The 17,061-nt window shown below is 37.7% G+C and overlaps 2 long non-coding RNA genes across 2 annotated transcripts in view; one reads left to right on the plus strand and one right to left on the minus strand.

Annotated features, from left to right (window-relative positions):
* Positions 1 to 17,061, minus strand: part of LOC137237679 (uncharacterized) — a 480,678-nt gene that overhangs the window by 39,151 nt on the left and 424,466 nt on the right. The gene's annotated exons all lie outside the window — the stretch shown is intronic.
* Positions 1,243 to 17,061, plus strand: part of LOC137237680 (uncharacterized) — a 94,476-nt gene continuing 78,657 nt past the window's right edge. The window contains exons 1-2 of the long non-coding RNA XR_010949009.1: positions 1,243 to 1,545; positions 1,893 to 2,245. This is a non-coding gene — a long non-coding RNA (uncharacterized lncRNA). The remainder of the gene's footprint in view (positions 1,546 to 1,892; positions 2,246 to 17,061) is intronic.

A 17,061-nucleotide genomic window follows, 5' to 3' on the forward strand; every position in this document is an offset into this window, starting at 1 on the left:
CACTCAAAATCGCTGGACGTTTTGCCGTCGATTAATGATGGTGATGAAGGCTAAGGAATCATTTTGTGAGTTGAAATCTAAAGCTGTGGTGCTACAAACTTATTCTGCTACTTATTTATAGTTATATGAATCGTAAGCATTGTGATTTTAATCGTAAAATCAGTTGCAACCGTTATCGTAACTGTACTGTAGTTGTAACTGTAACCGTAAATGTAACCGTTGCTGTAACCATAACTGTGACTATATCTGCAACCTATAGCTGTAATCGTAACTGAAATTGTAATTGTAACCGTAACTGTAAACATGACTGTAACCTTAATGTGGAAACGTTTCGTGACCGTAGCTATAATCTTGACTGGAACCGTAAATGTAACCGGAATAGTAACTCCAAAATAGCGTGGACACAAAGCGACGCGATATGGAGCGATAGGGGCACCTTTTTGCCGCTAGATGTGAGTAAATCCTTAAGAATACATTCAAATAATATTTTATCACGTAATGTGTCCTAAGCTTAAGTGAAAAAGTAACTGAGACATTAAGTTGAAACTTAACTGAAAACGTAACTGTACCCGCAGTTTTTACTGTAACCGTAACTGTAACTGGGCTATAAGGGTGGCCTTAACTTGATCTATAAGGCAAATCCGCATTAGCGACAGCAATAGCTGAAAACACAGTCCTTACCGAAGCCATTATCCTGTTTCCTTGCTTTCATTAATATAGCTACCGGCTAAGTATACTTCCGCGGTAAGCCATCCTGTCGTAAAATGCAAATAAAATCTGTAAGTCCCAAGGTTTGAAGAGCAAAAAAAATTCTTTTCCGAAGCAGTCGGGATGGGACTAGAAGGTGATAGTATGCGAGAGCGTTTTTGCGGTTACAATAAAAACAACAGCAAATGCAACATTATCCCAATGCCTCCTTCTGCTCATCTTTTTTACCTTTAATATTTATTGATTTATTAATTTATATTTTGATTTTAATTTCCTTCTATTTTACTTATGCGTGCTATTCTTCCCTCTTTCTTCTTTTTTTCTCCCTCCTAATTATTCGAAGAAACAAAATCTCCTAAAAGTATAACACTCTAATGTACGTACATATATCCTGCCGGTGCTTAGTTAAGCGCCGTCGTTGTTGTCGTCGTATTTGCCATCACTGTACATCGCATCGCAGGGCATCACACAACTGAAGTCCTTTGCCATTGTAGTGCCGCATTTCAGTGCAATTCAAGCGGCGAAAGACTTTAGTTCATTCAGATTGCGTGACTACGGCAATTTCGGTTCGACTTTAAAAAATGAATACTAGAATATACTTGGGCTGAAATTAGAAAGCTTATATTCACGCAAATACATTGTGTGTGGTACGGCCGACAGAACGGATGTGCGTGTCAAGGAAGTGAAACAAATAAAACAGAAAAAGATAATAAAAACAAAAGGATCGCAAAAAAAAAGAGGAAAAAGAAGTAAAGAAAAGCGAAAAAAAAAAAAATAAAATTCTAAAAAGTTAGAAAAGCAAAAACAAATTTAAGAAGTGAAAAAGCTACACAGAAAGTAAAGAAGAAAAAAAGCAAAATAAAAACGAATTTTGTCGTCGCTTAAAGGCACAGCAAAAAACAAATAAGCTATATATTTGTTTATTGTATTTTGTTGTCGTAACAAAAGGATGTCTTTAATCGCTTGTGTAAATACAGGCGTGCGCGCCTAAAAATATGTTACAATGTGCAAATTTTTTCAAATTGTTTTTTTTTGCTTGTGTTTAAATGAGTTTTACTTTTTGCAAGTTTAATATTTAATTATGGTATCTTCTCATAGCATTTATTTAAAAATGCATTTTTTGTCGCTCACAAATGTTTGATACTAAATAAATATTTACTGTTTTGTGTGAAAAATTATTTTAGTGGAAAATTAAACGCATACGTAACTTTGCAAAAAACTTGCAGTAATTTATATTAAAAAGTGCACACACATACACACCGCTATAAAAACACATACATGCATAACCGTATGATATTTATATTAAAAATACCTTAAAGCTAATTGAAGTAATTAAAAAGTGCTATACTTGCTTCAACAAGCAATTCAGTAATACAGACTGATGTGAAAAAGTTTTTCATTAATGTTCAACGAGTTAATTGAAGAAGCAGATATTTAATTGACTTTTAACTGTCCTCATTTCCGGTACATATGCGTCCTGTGCAGTGAAGTTTTCTCAACGCTTCTGTTTTTGCATTGGTTGTTTCAAGTTTTTCAGGTATTTAAAATTGTTCTAATCAATTTAACGATAAGTCAAAATGTGTTGCATATTTCAAGACTTAAACAAATTATATTTATATTGGAGAAGATTTATAAGAAATGATAAATTGCTTTTTATTATTATTACCTTTATATTAAGTCGCTTTCATGTTTGTCCCCTCATTTCATTACGAATTTTTGACCCACGGAAAAGTCTTTTTCGGTAACTTGCCGTTGTGCTAGACACTTGATACTTAGAACATAGTTCAGATTTGGGAGACATTACAACGCTAGTGAAAAAAAAATCGCTAGGTGGCGCACGGATCGAGATATACAGAAAATTAATTTTAAAATGGAAATTTTGCGATCGACTTTTAACTAACTTCTCGGTGATCCAGAGACTTAAAACTTAGCACATAGTTTGCGAGTCGATGGCACTACAATTCGTGGAAAACAAAATGCCGCCAGGTGGCAGACGAATCAAGATAAACGAAAATCCCTGAAAAAACGCAGGGAATCTTGCGATCGATTTTTAAGTAACTTCCGGTGAGCTAGAGACTTGAAACTTGAGTCAAAACCCGGTGAAAACGCAATATTTTATCAAAAAAATTCCGCTAGGAGGCGCATGGATGGAGATATTAGGAAAATTAATTTTTATTTGAGAATATTTCAATCCATTTTTAACTAACTTCGCGGTTACCTAGAGACTTCTAACTTAGCACATATTTCGAGACCTAGTGACAATACAATTTATAGAAAACAGAGTTCCGCTAGGTGGCGTGCTAATTGAAATAATTACAAATCCCTGAAAAACGAGGAGAATCTTGCAATCGATTTGGGAGTAACTTGCCGGTGAGCAAGAGACTTGTAACTTGGGCCGTGGGTCAGAACCTAGTGACAATGCAACATTTGATCAAAAAAAATAAAAAATTCGCTGTTGGTACGCGGATCGAGATAGTAGGAAAACAAATTTTAATTTGGGGATTTCTTAATCCATTTTTAACTAACTTCCCAGTTACCTAGAGACTTGAAACTTGGCACATATTTAGAGGCCTCTTGACAGTACAACTTATAGAAAACAAAGTTCCGCTAGGTGGCGCACTAGTCAAGATAACTGCAAATCCTTTAAAAACGAGGGGAATCTTCCGATCGATCTTTGAGTAACTTGCCTGTTTGCTAGAGACATGAAACTTGGGCCGTAAGTCAAAACCCGGTGAAAGTGCAACATTTGATCAAAAAAAAATTCGCTAGGTGGCACGCGGATCGAGATAGTAAGAAAACAAATTTTAGTTTGGGAATTTTTCAATCCATTTTTAACTAACTTCTCGGTTACATAGAGGCTTGAAACTTGGTACTTAGTTAGAGGCCTGGTGATAATACAACTTATAGAAACAAAGTTCCGCTAGGTGGCGCACTAGTCAAGATAACTGCAAACCCTTTAAAAACGAGGTGAATCTTGCGATCGATTTTTGAGCAACTTGCCGATTAGCTAGAGCCATGAAACTTGGGCCGTAAGTCAGAACCGGTGACAATGCAACATTTGATCAAAAAAATTCGCTAGGTGGCACGCGGATCGAGATAGTAAGAAAACAAATTTTAATTTGGGAATTTTTTAATCCATTTTTAACTAACTTCCTGGATATCTAGAGACTCGAAACCTGAAATATAGTTTAAAACTCGGTGACAGTGCAATGTTTGATCAAAAAATGTCAGCTATGTAACGCACACGTGGAACTGTTTAGAAGATTAGGGCATACCTTCATGGCTAGCTTCATGAGTGTTGCAGGCGTTGTAGAATTCCACCGCAAGGTAGCTCCTACTCATGTGCAGCTATTGGGCTGAGTAAACTGACCACATGGTCTCGATGCAAATATACTGAGATTTTAGACAGATTCTGTATACCAGAATGGAAATATTTCTGCCAACCACATAGCAACTTTAACAAGGGATACGAGATATTAATCCCTGAGAGGGAACAGTGGGTGAATGACACATATTGGCCCACTGACAGCAATAAAAACCTACACAGATGGATCTAATATGGGAAACAGGGTCGTAGGGGGTGTATATTTGGAACGATTAGACATACAAAGATCGTTTCGCCTTCCGGGTCACTGCAGCGTATTTCAAGCTGAGCTTGTAGCCATACAAGACGCTGTGGACTGCCTTGTAGTAGTCTCTCAGAGGCACATTTATATTTTCTCAGACAGTCAAGCAGCGCTGAAAGCCCTTGACACAATCATAACTAATTCTGAAACCGTAGTAGGCTGTCGCAGATCACTTAACGTGATGGCTGAACAGTTTGCTCTGCATCCGGTATGGGTTTCGGGGCATAGGGGCATACCAGGTAATGAGATGGCGGATGACCTTGCAAGAAACTGTACCTCCCTTCCACTTTCGCCATCCTGCAAGAAGTTGGGCATGCCGCTGTCCATCTGGAAACTCAAGATAAAGGAGGCGCTATTGATGGAAGCGGGAGCTAGGTAGAAGCATCATGATGGATGCCACACGGAAAAACTCACCGGAATGAAATGAGTAGAGATCGCGTAAGATTCTCATCTTCCGTAAGAGGGATCTTTCCTTAGTTGTGGGTCTTCTCACTGGTCACATCTGTATTGGACCGCATGCGGAAAGGATTGGCGCTCCATTTAATGATTATTGTAGAAGCTGCGGCAACGAAGAAGAGCCTGAAACTGTTAGGCATCTACTTTGCGAATGTCCAGGGCTCGGTAAAAAAAGGAAACGTTTCATGGGCAAGATGTTTCTTGTAGATCTGACTGATATAGCTGAGGTCAATACACGACGCTTAGTTACCTTCACAAACTCAACGAAGTGGCTTGATTAGGAGGGTAGGAATAAATCCGTGTGGTTTCACAATGGGCCGATGAAGGCCTAAGTGAGCCGCTCCGATTCGGATGGCAGCCACTTGAACCTAACCTAACCTAACCTATAAACGGCAATCGGCAACGAAAATTACAAATGTTTTCCGAAAGCGGTACAAAGCTACTTTATAGCGATCTAAAGGCTTACGAAATGAATTGCTTGGAGTATTGCTGTCCGATAAATGCACTGCAACGTCCGAACGCTTGCGAAAAATCGCGATCCTTAAAGACACCACAGCCTTCAACCCGTCTATTGTTAAACGTTTTTATCAGTCAGTTTGACAGCACATAATAATTTGATGAACATACATATCGACAATCTTACTTGAGTTATGGCTATATTGCAATATTAGGGCGGTATGTTGAAACTTAACCCAACGTTTGTTTTTAACTATTTAAGTATGTTTGATAAACCGTTAATATCTTCTATACCAGCCAATAAATCGGGTCAATATTTGGTCTTTTAAAGGACGACATATGCAAGTTACGATTGGCATCTATAAAACTATCCTAGGCAGAATTTTATATTTTTGCTTTTGGTTGACACTTTCATGGAAACACCCATATCACACAAATGAGAAATGCTTTTTATTTTGAAACACTTTAATGCCTATATTAATCGCAATGATTCGATTAAGCCACTACAATATTCCGTTGGGATAATAATATTAATATGTTCTGTATGCTATGCACAACTGACAAACATATATTATATTATTTGAAAAGTTATGTATACGCCATGGTGTTCGTATGCTAGCTTGATTAAAAGAGTTTCTTTTTTGAAAAAATTGAAACCCATATAAATGGTACAACTTTAAGGCCCACTTGCAGAATGGCAAGTTATTTTTTTTTTAGCTTAGAGCTAATTAAAAAAATTGGTCAAAAAATCATTAATTTAACCCCTCACGTCGGGTAAACTCTGAGTTAAAAATTAACTTGCCGTCCTAATAGAGCACTTCTACCGCAGAAACTAGCAACTTTCATAGTAGCAGCTTTCAAGAGAAAAGTAAATGCTGCAAGTGTTACAATAATAACAAGAGCAGGCTTGGTCACGAATAATTGGCTTAACAATCAATAACAGGTTTAGTTAGGCTGAACTGGGCGGTCTGTGAGGACCTCACACAAACTGAATGGTTCCATAGTTTTAGCAGAAGTTTGTTCAACAACCAAACTGAATAACCATATCAAAAACCAAGACATATGTTGTAAAATAACTCTATCCCCTACTAAAAGCGTTTCAGACCCTAGATGTGTCACTTCTAATGGCTGGAGTCTTAGACTAGCGAGCACAGAACACGATAGATATCAGATATTTATTTATAAGGACCACACTTATTGAAAGCTTTTTAATTACAGCTCTATTCCCAACTATCACCTTTATACCCCCTGCGGATAAGGGATTTACAATATGTCCGCGGTAGATAAAGAGATCATAAAAGGTGATCATACTAACATGGCTATCTAATCCATAGTGGTGATTTACCCGAAAGGGGGCAATTTGGGCGCTGTGTATCGCTTGCGCGATCTCATCATGGTCATTATTAAAAACTGTGGGGTGCAGGAAAAGCCAGTTGTGATCTGTATACAATGTATCATAGATACTCACATACAGGCCCGTATTATGTGCTAGGATTGAAACCATTTTCAATCAAACAATAACTATGCAATCGTCAATATATTTCTAAAAATTGTCACATATATCATTAAGCTCATGACAAACTTGCCTTATCTGTATCTATATAAAAGAGCTGATCCAACTAACCTTATGGAAATCAATCATAACCATTCCGTTAGTCCGATTCACCTTTTTAGAGCTATTGTGATTTGAAAAATGAGTTTCGATTACGGATCGTAAAATGAAATTCGAACACAGGTTTAAGCTCTTGTCATTGGGATCGGCATCCTAGTGATAGATACACGAGGCTGTGACTTCCCCTCAAACGCGAGGGGAGTTCACTTTTGGGTAAGTTGACAATTAGGCGTTCCCGGTATCTGCAGATTTCGAAGAAACCTTTTTCTTCAGAGTAATGGAGGCTCTACAGCTTTCAAAGTTGATAATAAAGCTTTTTTTTGGAGTAATGCGGTCTCTTCGTTAGAAAGTTGGCAGTAAAGTTCGTGCCTGGATGCTCGGTCACCAAGCTCTGAATGGTCTCTTTACCAAATTTAAGATAAGTATACATTCTTAATTGATTTTTCTGCGGAACACATCCTTAATTGTACGGAGACATCTTGGTCAGGTACCTATCGTTTGTGGATAACAAAAATTGATAATTGAAAGTGTGGAGTATGTGCTGATCTTAAAATGTTTTAAACTGTGTTAGGCTATGCTGAACAGTGATATCAGATTTTCTGTAAATGTGATTCGCTGAGATTTAATGTCATGCGAACAGACATTTCGATTCGTTATAGAAAGGTTATAAAAGGTAAAGGTTTCGCGATAACTGACACCAATTGGGAGCACCAAGAAAGGTCAACTCATATCTGCTCAAAGCTCGTCATTGTATCTCCTTCGATGCTCGCAGTCGGCTTTCAAGCCCAGGATCATAAGTCTTCCGGAGAACTTTTCTCTCGAGCACTCCAAGAGTCGTCTCATCTTCTCTCGACACCATCTGTGATTTTGAGTCATACATTAGGACAGGTACGATAAGCGACTTGTAAAGCGTGATTTATGTTCGCAAAAAGCAAAGTTCTTTACTTTCCATTTGCTTATGTCCAAAGAAGCACTTGTTAAGAGTTATTCTTCCTTTGATTTCTAAGCTGCCAATATGGTCTTGTAACGACTCAGTTGGGGTTGAATACGACGATCAGTATCCAGCATATTCGAGCAAGTGAAATTTTAATTTTTATTGCTCACCCGAGATTTTAACAAAAATGTCTGCAACATAAAGTCTCACTTTGTAATGCTCTTAAAAATTATTTCTGAAATTGTTATATTTTCATGGCAAAATTTATTTTTTAATACTACTTAATCAGTTGCATTTTTATGGTTATACACAAATATGTGTTACGTATATAAACATTTATGAAGATTATTTGCTACATATGCGATTCACAGTTAAAATTACACTTTAATATGCGCTGCACGCTCACAACTTAAATGCATGCAATTGTGACTTGTTACTTTTACTCACTCGAATGACAGTGCAAGTGAGCATATGTGCAAGTCTGTGTGTGTGTGTGTGTGTTAGTGAATGCTTGAAAACTTTATGTGCTGCTTGAGGAAGTCAACAATCATAAAAATAGCAAAATGCCACAGTCACATACTCACACACTCACACACTTAACATAATAGAGTAGTTGGATTGCCAATGCAGCCTTGAAGTGTTAAATATTATGGTATTGGTATTGTTTTTGTAGATTTTTCTGCTGATGCTATTGCTGTGTGCATACATATATAATGATTTGTAAGCAATTCAACACTTACAGCAGTATCATCATGTTCCCCTCTTCTCCCCCATTTCCCTTTTCTCCTTTAATTTACATCTGGAACATCTTAACTGTGTTCTTCAATCGCGTTTGTTACGCCCCTTTTTTTCTCGCTTACAGTGCTAAATTTCAAGGCAAAAACACAATCACACTCTCAGGCACGTTTACACAGAGACACACATACAAATACACTTACACCCACAAAAGTGCATCACGCAAGCCAACTTTGTTGCAAAGCTGCATAGTTCCAAGCTCTCTGCTCCAATTGCTACCAATTTGCTGTACTTTTGTTTTTGGTCTTCTGGTGGGTGATTAAGTTACCACAATGTAACGCTTCGCTGTGTAGAGCAGTGTTGCCACTTATACATATTTAATGCAGCATAGTTTTTATGACAATCAACTAGATTTGTTTACTGACTTACTTTACTAGTCCTTCAACAATTACTTACTTGCTGGCTATTCGTTTGCACACACAATTGCTGAGTCTGACACTTTGGCTGGTGGTAGCAAGTGTAACCGCAACAACAATTTAAAAGTACCACACAATAGCGACTTGTTCATTTTACTCGCTTACTTACACAGTTACTCATTCGAAGACATATTTATATCTATGCAGCGCAAACAAATTTCAATTGAAGGGTTGATAAACAAAAAAGTTATAATACTGCATTTATTTATATAAAGAGACGAAAGAGAAACAGCAAAACGTTTCTTTAACCGTCCCTTCAAAAAAACGCGAGTACTCCATAAATAATGTAAAGAATACTCCTTTAGGAGTATAGGAGTGTTCCAAAACTAATCTGTATTCATACAAAAAATGTGCTCCAATTCACATTGCGATGTCCTAGGAGAGGAGTAGGTGATCCCACTCTCGCTTTGTTTGTGAGTATTCCATAGAGTACATACGTGAGAGTACTTTCCAAAGTACTTTCACTGTAGTATTCCATGGAGCACCTACAGAGGATCAAATGACAAAGTACTCCTACGCGAGCTTTAAATATCTGCAATTTTGGTGGTTGGTTTTTTAACTATATGTATGTCGGTTGTAGGTAGTAGGTAGTATGTATTTGTATTTTATTTCGTAGATATATGTAAATACTATGTATAGTATTATATTTTTGAATTATGTGTCGTATAAAAAAAAATAAATAAATGTAAGGCGCGATAACCTCCGAAGAGATCTAAGGCCGAGCTTCTCTTCCAATTTGCGTCGTGCTCCTCTTGATTTTTCCCTACAAATTGGCCGGACGGGACCTATATGTTTTATGCGGACTCCGAACGGCATCTGCAAGGCAGATGAGTTTTCACTGAGAGCTTTTCATGGCAGAAATACAATCGGAGCGCTTGCCAGACACTGCCGAGGGGCGACCCCGCTTAGAAAAATTTTCTTCTAATTGATAAATCTTATTTCTAAAATTTTGATGTTGCTTTGCCCGGGAGTTGAACCCAGGGCATACGGTGTGATAGGCGGAGCACGCTACCATCACACCACGGTGGCCGCCATAGGTTTAATAGTAACCGTGCAAAATGGGAATTAAAACGATTTGGTTTTCAAATGGAATATTTCTCTATACTATAGTATGTATACATAAAACCAGTTGCGCGATTGCATTTTATCCGAGTTATCATAGTAAATTTTATTATCAGTTATTTGCACGCAATATTTTACTTTTGGAAAATCTGTTCGATCGTCATCGTGTCATGATCACGTTCGTTAAAACACGAGCAATGATCGGCTGATGGTGGTCTGCAAACGCATTGCAAAGGAGTATTGTTAGAGTACTCCAACATGAAAAAAATGAAACACGTAATCCAACAATTTTTGCAGGGGTGCTTAAAGGACGTAAGCTTCAAATTACTTATGATTGTGCATGCGCGTGTAATTCCGGAGACTTATGCTTGGTTTTCACTAAGTAACTACAAATTTGTGGCAGCCACCGTGGTGTGGTGGTAGCATGCTCTGCCTACCACCCTTAATATGGTGAGTTCAAGCCCCGAGCAAAGCAACATTACAAATTTTAAAAACAATTTTTTTCAATTAGAACAAACGTTTTTCTAAGCGAAGTCGCCCCTCTGGAATGATTTGGCAAACACTCCAGATGGCGTTTGGAATCGGCATAATACATTTAGATCCCGTTCAGCAAATTTGAAAATAAAAAATATATAAAAGGAGCACGATGCAAATACGAAGAGAAGCTCGGCCTAAAATCTCTTCGGTGGTTATAGCGCCTTCTATATATATACACATAGCACTTCTTGCATACTGGGAATGTTGGCATCAACAAACTCAAGACCTCCGCTTGTATTAAGGGTCCCGTTTTTCAAATGAATTCAGTTTCTTCAAACTTACCAAAGCATCTCTGTAGTCTCTACTTAGTAGCCTATTTAAAGTCTAAGATACAGTTTTTATTTCATTCAAAAGAACCTTAAAGTTTATAGTTTTAATTTTTGCGAAAACGGATGCTTAATATCATATACATGTCTATATACATATGTATGTGTGTATCAACGGTTAACGTTTTTATAATTTTTTTTTATTTTTCGGGGAACTCATTTGCAATTAGTTTTTACTATTTATTCTACAATAGCAAATGGCAACCGCCATATGATAATTTACTTTTGTACAGGAATACCTGAACAAACACCTACATACTTGCTGTTCTATAAAAAAACGAGTGAAAAGCATTAAGCGCGAAAGCTTTAAAACGTAAAAAGCTATATCCGTACTGTATTAACTTCGCTATAGAGAAGACGCAACCAACACTTTTTCTAGATAACACAAAATCTATGTATATATAAAAAGAAGTGTACAATTTGATCGTCACTCCATAACTCGAGAACGGATAAAAAGATTGCCATGAAATTTTTAGGAAAGATACGGGAAGGAGAGATGATGGTTAGTTGATTTTGAAATCCCAAATCGGTTTAGCCATTCTAGAGTTATGCTTTTTTTTTTAGAAAAATGCTATATAAAGAAAGTCGTGTTAGTTACACTACGCATAACTCAAGAACGGATGAACAAATTTGGCTGAAAATTGGTGGAGAGGACATACGATACTTTTTATCCCGTTCTGGCTAGGGTCTTGATATCAAAAAGTGGACCTGGGTAATCCTGGGATGTGTTTGTACAATATGGGTATCAAATGGAATCTGTTTATGAGTAATTTGATACTGAGTATTTTTCGTACCCCTGGGTGACTCGGGTCTCGAGATATAGGCCAAAACGTGGACCCGGGCACCCCTAGAATGTGTTTATACAATATCGATATCAAATGAAAGCTGTTGCTGAGTGCTTTACTGCAGGGTAGTTTTCATACCTATTGGTGACTAGGGTCTCGAGATATAGGCCAAAACGTGGACCGGGCACCCCTAGAATGTGTTTATATAATATGGACATCAAATGAAAGCTGTTGATAAGTGCTTTTGTACAGTGTAGTTTTCATACGTATTGGTGACTAGGGTCTCGAAATATAGGCCAAAACGTGGACCCGGGCACCCCTAAAATGTGTTTATACAAAATGGATATCAAATGAAAGCTTTTGATGAGTGCTTTAGTACAGGGTAATTTTCATATCCCTGGGTGACTAGGGTCTCGAGATAAAGGCCAAAATGTGGATCAGGGTAATACTAGGAGGTGTTTTTATATTATGGGTATCAAATTGAAGCTGTTGATGTGTGCTTTAGTGCAAAGTAATTTTTATATCGCTGTGTGACGCGGGTCTCGAGATATAGGCCAAAACGTGGACCCGGATACCCCTAGAAGGTGTGTGTAATATGGATAGCAAATGAAAGCTGTTGATGTGTCCTTTAGTACATAGTAATTTTTATATCGCTGGGTGACAATGGTCTTGAGATATAGGCCAAAACGTCGACCCGGATACCTGTACAATGTGTGTGAATTATGGATATCAAATGAAAGCTATTGCTGAGAGCTTTAAAGTAATTTCCATTGTAATATTCGATTTAGTAGCATCAACCTGGCAAAACTGATAAATAAGCATGCGAAGCCGAAATAAAGGCATGAATTAATAATACCCATATACCTATATATGTACCTATGTACGTCCTATTCGATTTGCCTGAAATTTGGTGTATTAATTTGTCTGTATTAGTATTTACGATCCTTTTTTCCGGGAATTAGACCAGAGACGGACTGGGACTGGGATTAGGACCACCCTCTGGGACTGGCAATAAGAGATGAAGGAGAATGAGAAGAACTTGAGAGAAGAGAAATGAGGGTAGGAGAAGGAGACTGAGAAAGAGATAGTTTGAGACGAAATAGAGATAGATGAATCGAAAAAGACGGAGGGAGGAGTGAATAAAAGATTAAGAAAAATATAAGAGGGGGGAGGCAGAGTTAGACGGAAAGAGCTTATTAAGATGTATGCAGATAGACCAAATTTAGAGCAGAACAACGTCTGCCTGGTCTGCTAGTTCATTATAAAAATAAAAAGAAGATAAAAAAATTTTAAGGACTACCTTTATATAAATGGACCAAAAAAATAGAAGGCAATTTTTCCTTTAATACAGACATAGTCTTGTTGAATTTTGACTAAAAAAACTTTAACAATAGCTCTTGTAAGAATTTTGGTATTTAAAACTATAAAGCTGGAGCGCAATCTTTCAATTTAAGGCAAACAATGTACTTGGGATTAACTAATTGATTAAATAAAATTTAAAAACGTACTCTACCTTTATAATTTTAAATCCCAAACTTCTTTTACAAGAGCTTTGTTATAGTTTTTTAGTCAAAATTCAACAAGACTATGTCTGTATTAAAGGAAAAATTGCCTTCTGTTTTTTGGTCAATTTATATAAAGGTAGTTCTTAAACATTTTTTATAATCTTTTTATTTTCAATTTTTTAGTACTGCCTGCAAAAAGACAATTGAACCTTTGATTAGTAATTTAAGTAATTCCTAAGTGAAAATTCTTATCTTTATTTATTTGTTCAAAATAGCAAGATTTAAGAGAACTAGTGTAATTTTCGCTGACAACACTGGCGAAAACAACAGAAATCCACCTCGCATCATAACAAGAGAATTCCACCTCGTTTCGCTACTTAATTTGCACAGCTTAAAATCGTGGTGAAATTCACATACGCCTGAAAGTATATATGCAATGACGTGCATTGAGTTGGGCCTTCAACGAGGTGGAATTCTACAACGCCTGCAACACTCAAGAGGCTAGCCATGAAGGTATGGCCTAATCTTCTAAATAGTTCGATTTGTGCGTTACGTAGCTCAAATTTTTTGATCAAACACACTGTCACCGAGTTTTAAACTATATTTCAGGTTTCAAGTCTCTAGATATCCAGGAAGTTAGTTAACAATCGATTGCAAGATTCCCAATTTAAAACAAGCTTTCTCAATATCTCGATGCATGCGCCATCTAGCGAATTTTTTTTGATAAAATATTGCATTGTCACCGGGTTCTGACTTACGGCCCAAATTTCATGTCTCTAGCTCATCGGGAAGTTACTCGAAAATCGATCGCAAGATTCCCCCTTTTTAAAGGATTTGCAGTTATATTTACTAGCGCGCCATCTAGCGGAACTTTGTTTTCTATAAGTTGTATTGTCACCAGACCTCTAACTAAGTGCCAAGTTTCAAGTCTCTAGGTAAGCGGGAAGTGAGTTAAAAATGGATTGAAAGATTCCCAAATTAAAATTTATTTTCTTACTATCTCGATCCGCGTGCCACCTAGCAGATTTTTTCTGATCAAATGTTGCATTGTCACTTGGTTCTGATCCACTGCCCAAGTTTCAAATCTCTAGCTCACCGGCTAGTTACTCAAAAATCGATCACAAGATTCCCCTCGTTTTTCAGAGATTTGTAGTTATCTCAATTGGCACGCCACCTAGCGGAACTTTGTTTTCTATAAATTATATTGCCACCGGGTCTCGAACCATGTGCTAAGTTACAAGTCTCTAGGTAACAGGCAAGTTAGTTAAAAACGGATTGAAAAATTCTCAAATTAAAACCAATTTTCCTAATATCTCGATCCATGCGCCACCTAGCGGAACCTTTTTCATAAAACATTGCATTGTCACCGGGTTCTGACTTACGGATCAAGCTTCATATCTCCAGCTTACCGGGAAGTAACTCAAAAATCGATTGCAAGATTCCCTGCGTTTTTCAGGAATTTTCAGGGATTTTCGTTTATCTCGATTCGTCTGCCACCTGGCGGCATTTTGTTTCCACGAATTGTAGTGCCATCGACTCGCAATCTGTGTGCTAAGTTTTAAGTCTCTGGATCACCGAGAAGTTAATTAAAAGTCGTTCGCAAAAATTACATTTTAAACTAAATTTTCTGTATATCTCGATCCGTGCGCCACCTTGCGGATTTTTTTTTCACTGACATTGTAATGTCTCTCAGATCTCAACTATGTTCTATGTATCAAGTGTCTAGCTCAACAGGAAGTTACCGAAAAAGAGTTTTCCGTGGGGCAAAAATTCGTATGGAAATGAGGGGACAAACATGAAACCGACTTAATATAAAGGTAATAATAACCCTTTTGACTATATGCACATGGATATATGAAGGTATCATAACGACCAATTAAGATGGTCGACTCATACTTATTAGCCGCCCATGCAAAACTCAGCTTCCAGTTATTTGCGATGTGGAGGAGCTGCAGTTGTTAGCAATGTTTTCTATTAAACCGCTATTTTCATATTTATTTATGTTTTAAGTTTGTGTGCCTGTAACTATTTTTTTGTTTTTATATTACTTAAACATTGCTTTGAAATGTAATTTGCAGAAATTGCTTATATGACTGTTAAGGCATTTATTATTTACTAGAGTATGCCGTGCAGCGTTCGCTTGTATAGGTAAGATGACTTTTCAAAGCGAACATGGAATCAAAAACTATTACAATTTCAGTAACTTCGGAAACAATGCTTAGCTGTGAGCGCCAATGTGTATTTCCTACCATTGATACACACTCTTTTTACATTCTTTATTTCATGTTTGTCCGGAAGCTTCAGTACAAAGTTGGGAAATTTTGAAGTCGATTTTGAGTCACTTATCGTGGAGCCAGAGTCTTGAAACTCGAAACATATATCAGGACCCGATAACAATGATACATGAGAGGAAAAATTGTTGCAATAATAAACTCTTACTCTCTATACAACCTTCACCCCAGTTATTCCACAAAGAGAGGAGTAGGGAAGAGGAATTATCTGGGGCATGGGACCAGTAAACTTGTTCACGGATGGGTCGAAATTGTTCAGGGCTAAATGTAAGCCGCAAGTTTAAGTTGGCTGATCGATTAAGGATACGGTGAATGAAATACTATCCAGTGCTACCACGTTTAGGGAATTTAACATCAACTCTGATAGCCAAGCGGCTATCAAGGCCTTGAGCTCAACTACAGTGCGATCGAGGGTGGTCTGGGAGTGCCCGATCTCGCTTGCGATTACATCGAATTATTTTACAATTAAGATTATCTGGGTCCCGGGCCATAGTGATATCCCGGGCAACTGTCAAGCGGATCTCTTAGCCCGCATCGGTACAACTGAACCAGCTGAAGATGGCTGTAGGGATTTTGGGATTGCTCGTCCATAGCTGGGCCTCGAATTAAGTCACCAAATGTTGGGCGGACACCACCTCTGGCGGGGTAGCAAGATCTTTCTGGCTGAAAGTGGATGGCAGGAGGTCTGCTGAAATAATTGGCTTCACTAAGGCTCATCTATCAATGGTCATTGGGGTTTTGACAGGGCACTGTCCCATGGGTATCCATGCAGTACGTCTCAATATATTGGAAAATTCATCCTGCTGCAGCTGTATGGAGAATGATGAGGTAGAATCACCAAATCACTTTATGCTTGATTGCCAAGCCTTTGCCAGAACTAGGCGAAGGTACTTCGGTCGCGACTCACTTGGATCTCCCGAGGATTTATCCAAAGTTGAGATCGGTATCATTCGGAGCTTTTTCGTTGCTACCCAACGATTCTCTAAGTAGCTAGATCTAAGTCACCGTTATTTTTGTTGTATGTGGTATCACAACGGACCTTCGTATTGTCTAAGTGAGCTATCCTTATCAGGGCAGCTACCACCTAACCTAACCTAACCTAAACTCTTACGAATTTGAAAACTTTTCGGTCGGGTTTTAGGTAACTTGCCAACAACGTTGGGGCGATCGGGATAATAAATACTTTTAGATAGGGTAGTTTCGGAAATATTTATAAAATGTATTCAGGTCATGTGGAACCTTGCCTTGGAGTTTTAAAACACTTTCCCTGAGTTCGAAACTTGTGACCCTACACATAATTCGGGACACCGAAGCAATGCATCAAAAAGAAAGATTTCCGCTGAGTGGCATACGGGCATAGAATATTTAGAATTTTTTTAAATAATTGGAACTTTGGGATCAGTTTTGATAAACATCAAACATAACAAAAAGTTAGATACTTAGAATTCAATAAAATTTGATTCAGAGGTCGATTACAATTGAACATCATCACCATCATTAATTGATCGCGTCGTAACAAGTCACGCCAGCTTAAGCAGGCTGATTCTGCGGT

The sequence above is a fragment of the Eurosta solidaginis genome, chromosome 1 (assembly GCF_040869045.1).
Source record: "Eurosta solidaginis isolate ZX-2024a chromosome 1, ASM4086904v1, whole genome shotgun sequence".
NCBI classification, from domain to species: domain Eukaryota; kingdom Metazoa; phylum Arthropoda; class Insecta; order Diptera; family Tephritidae; genus Eurosta; species Eurosta solidaginis.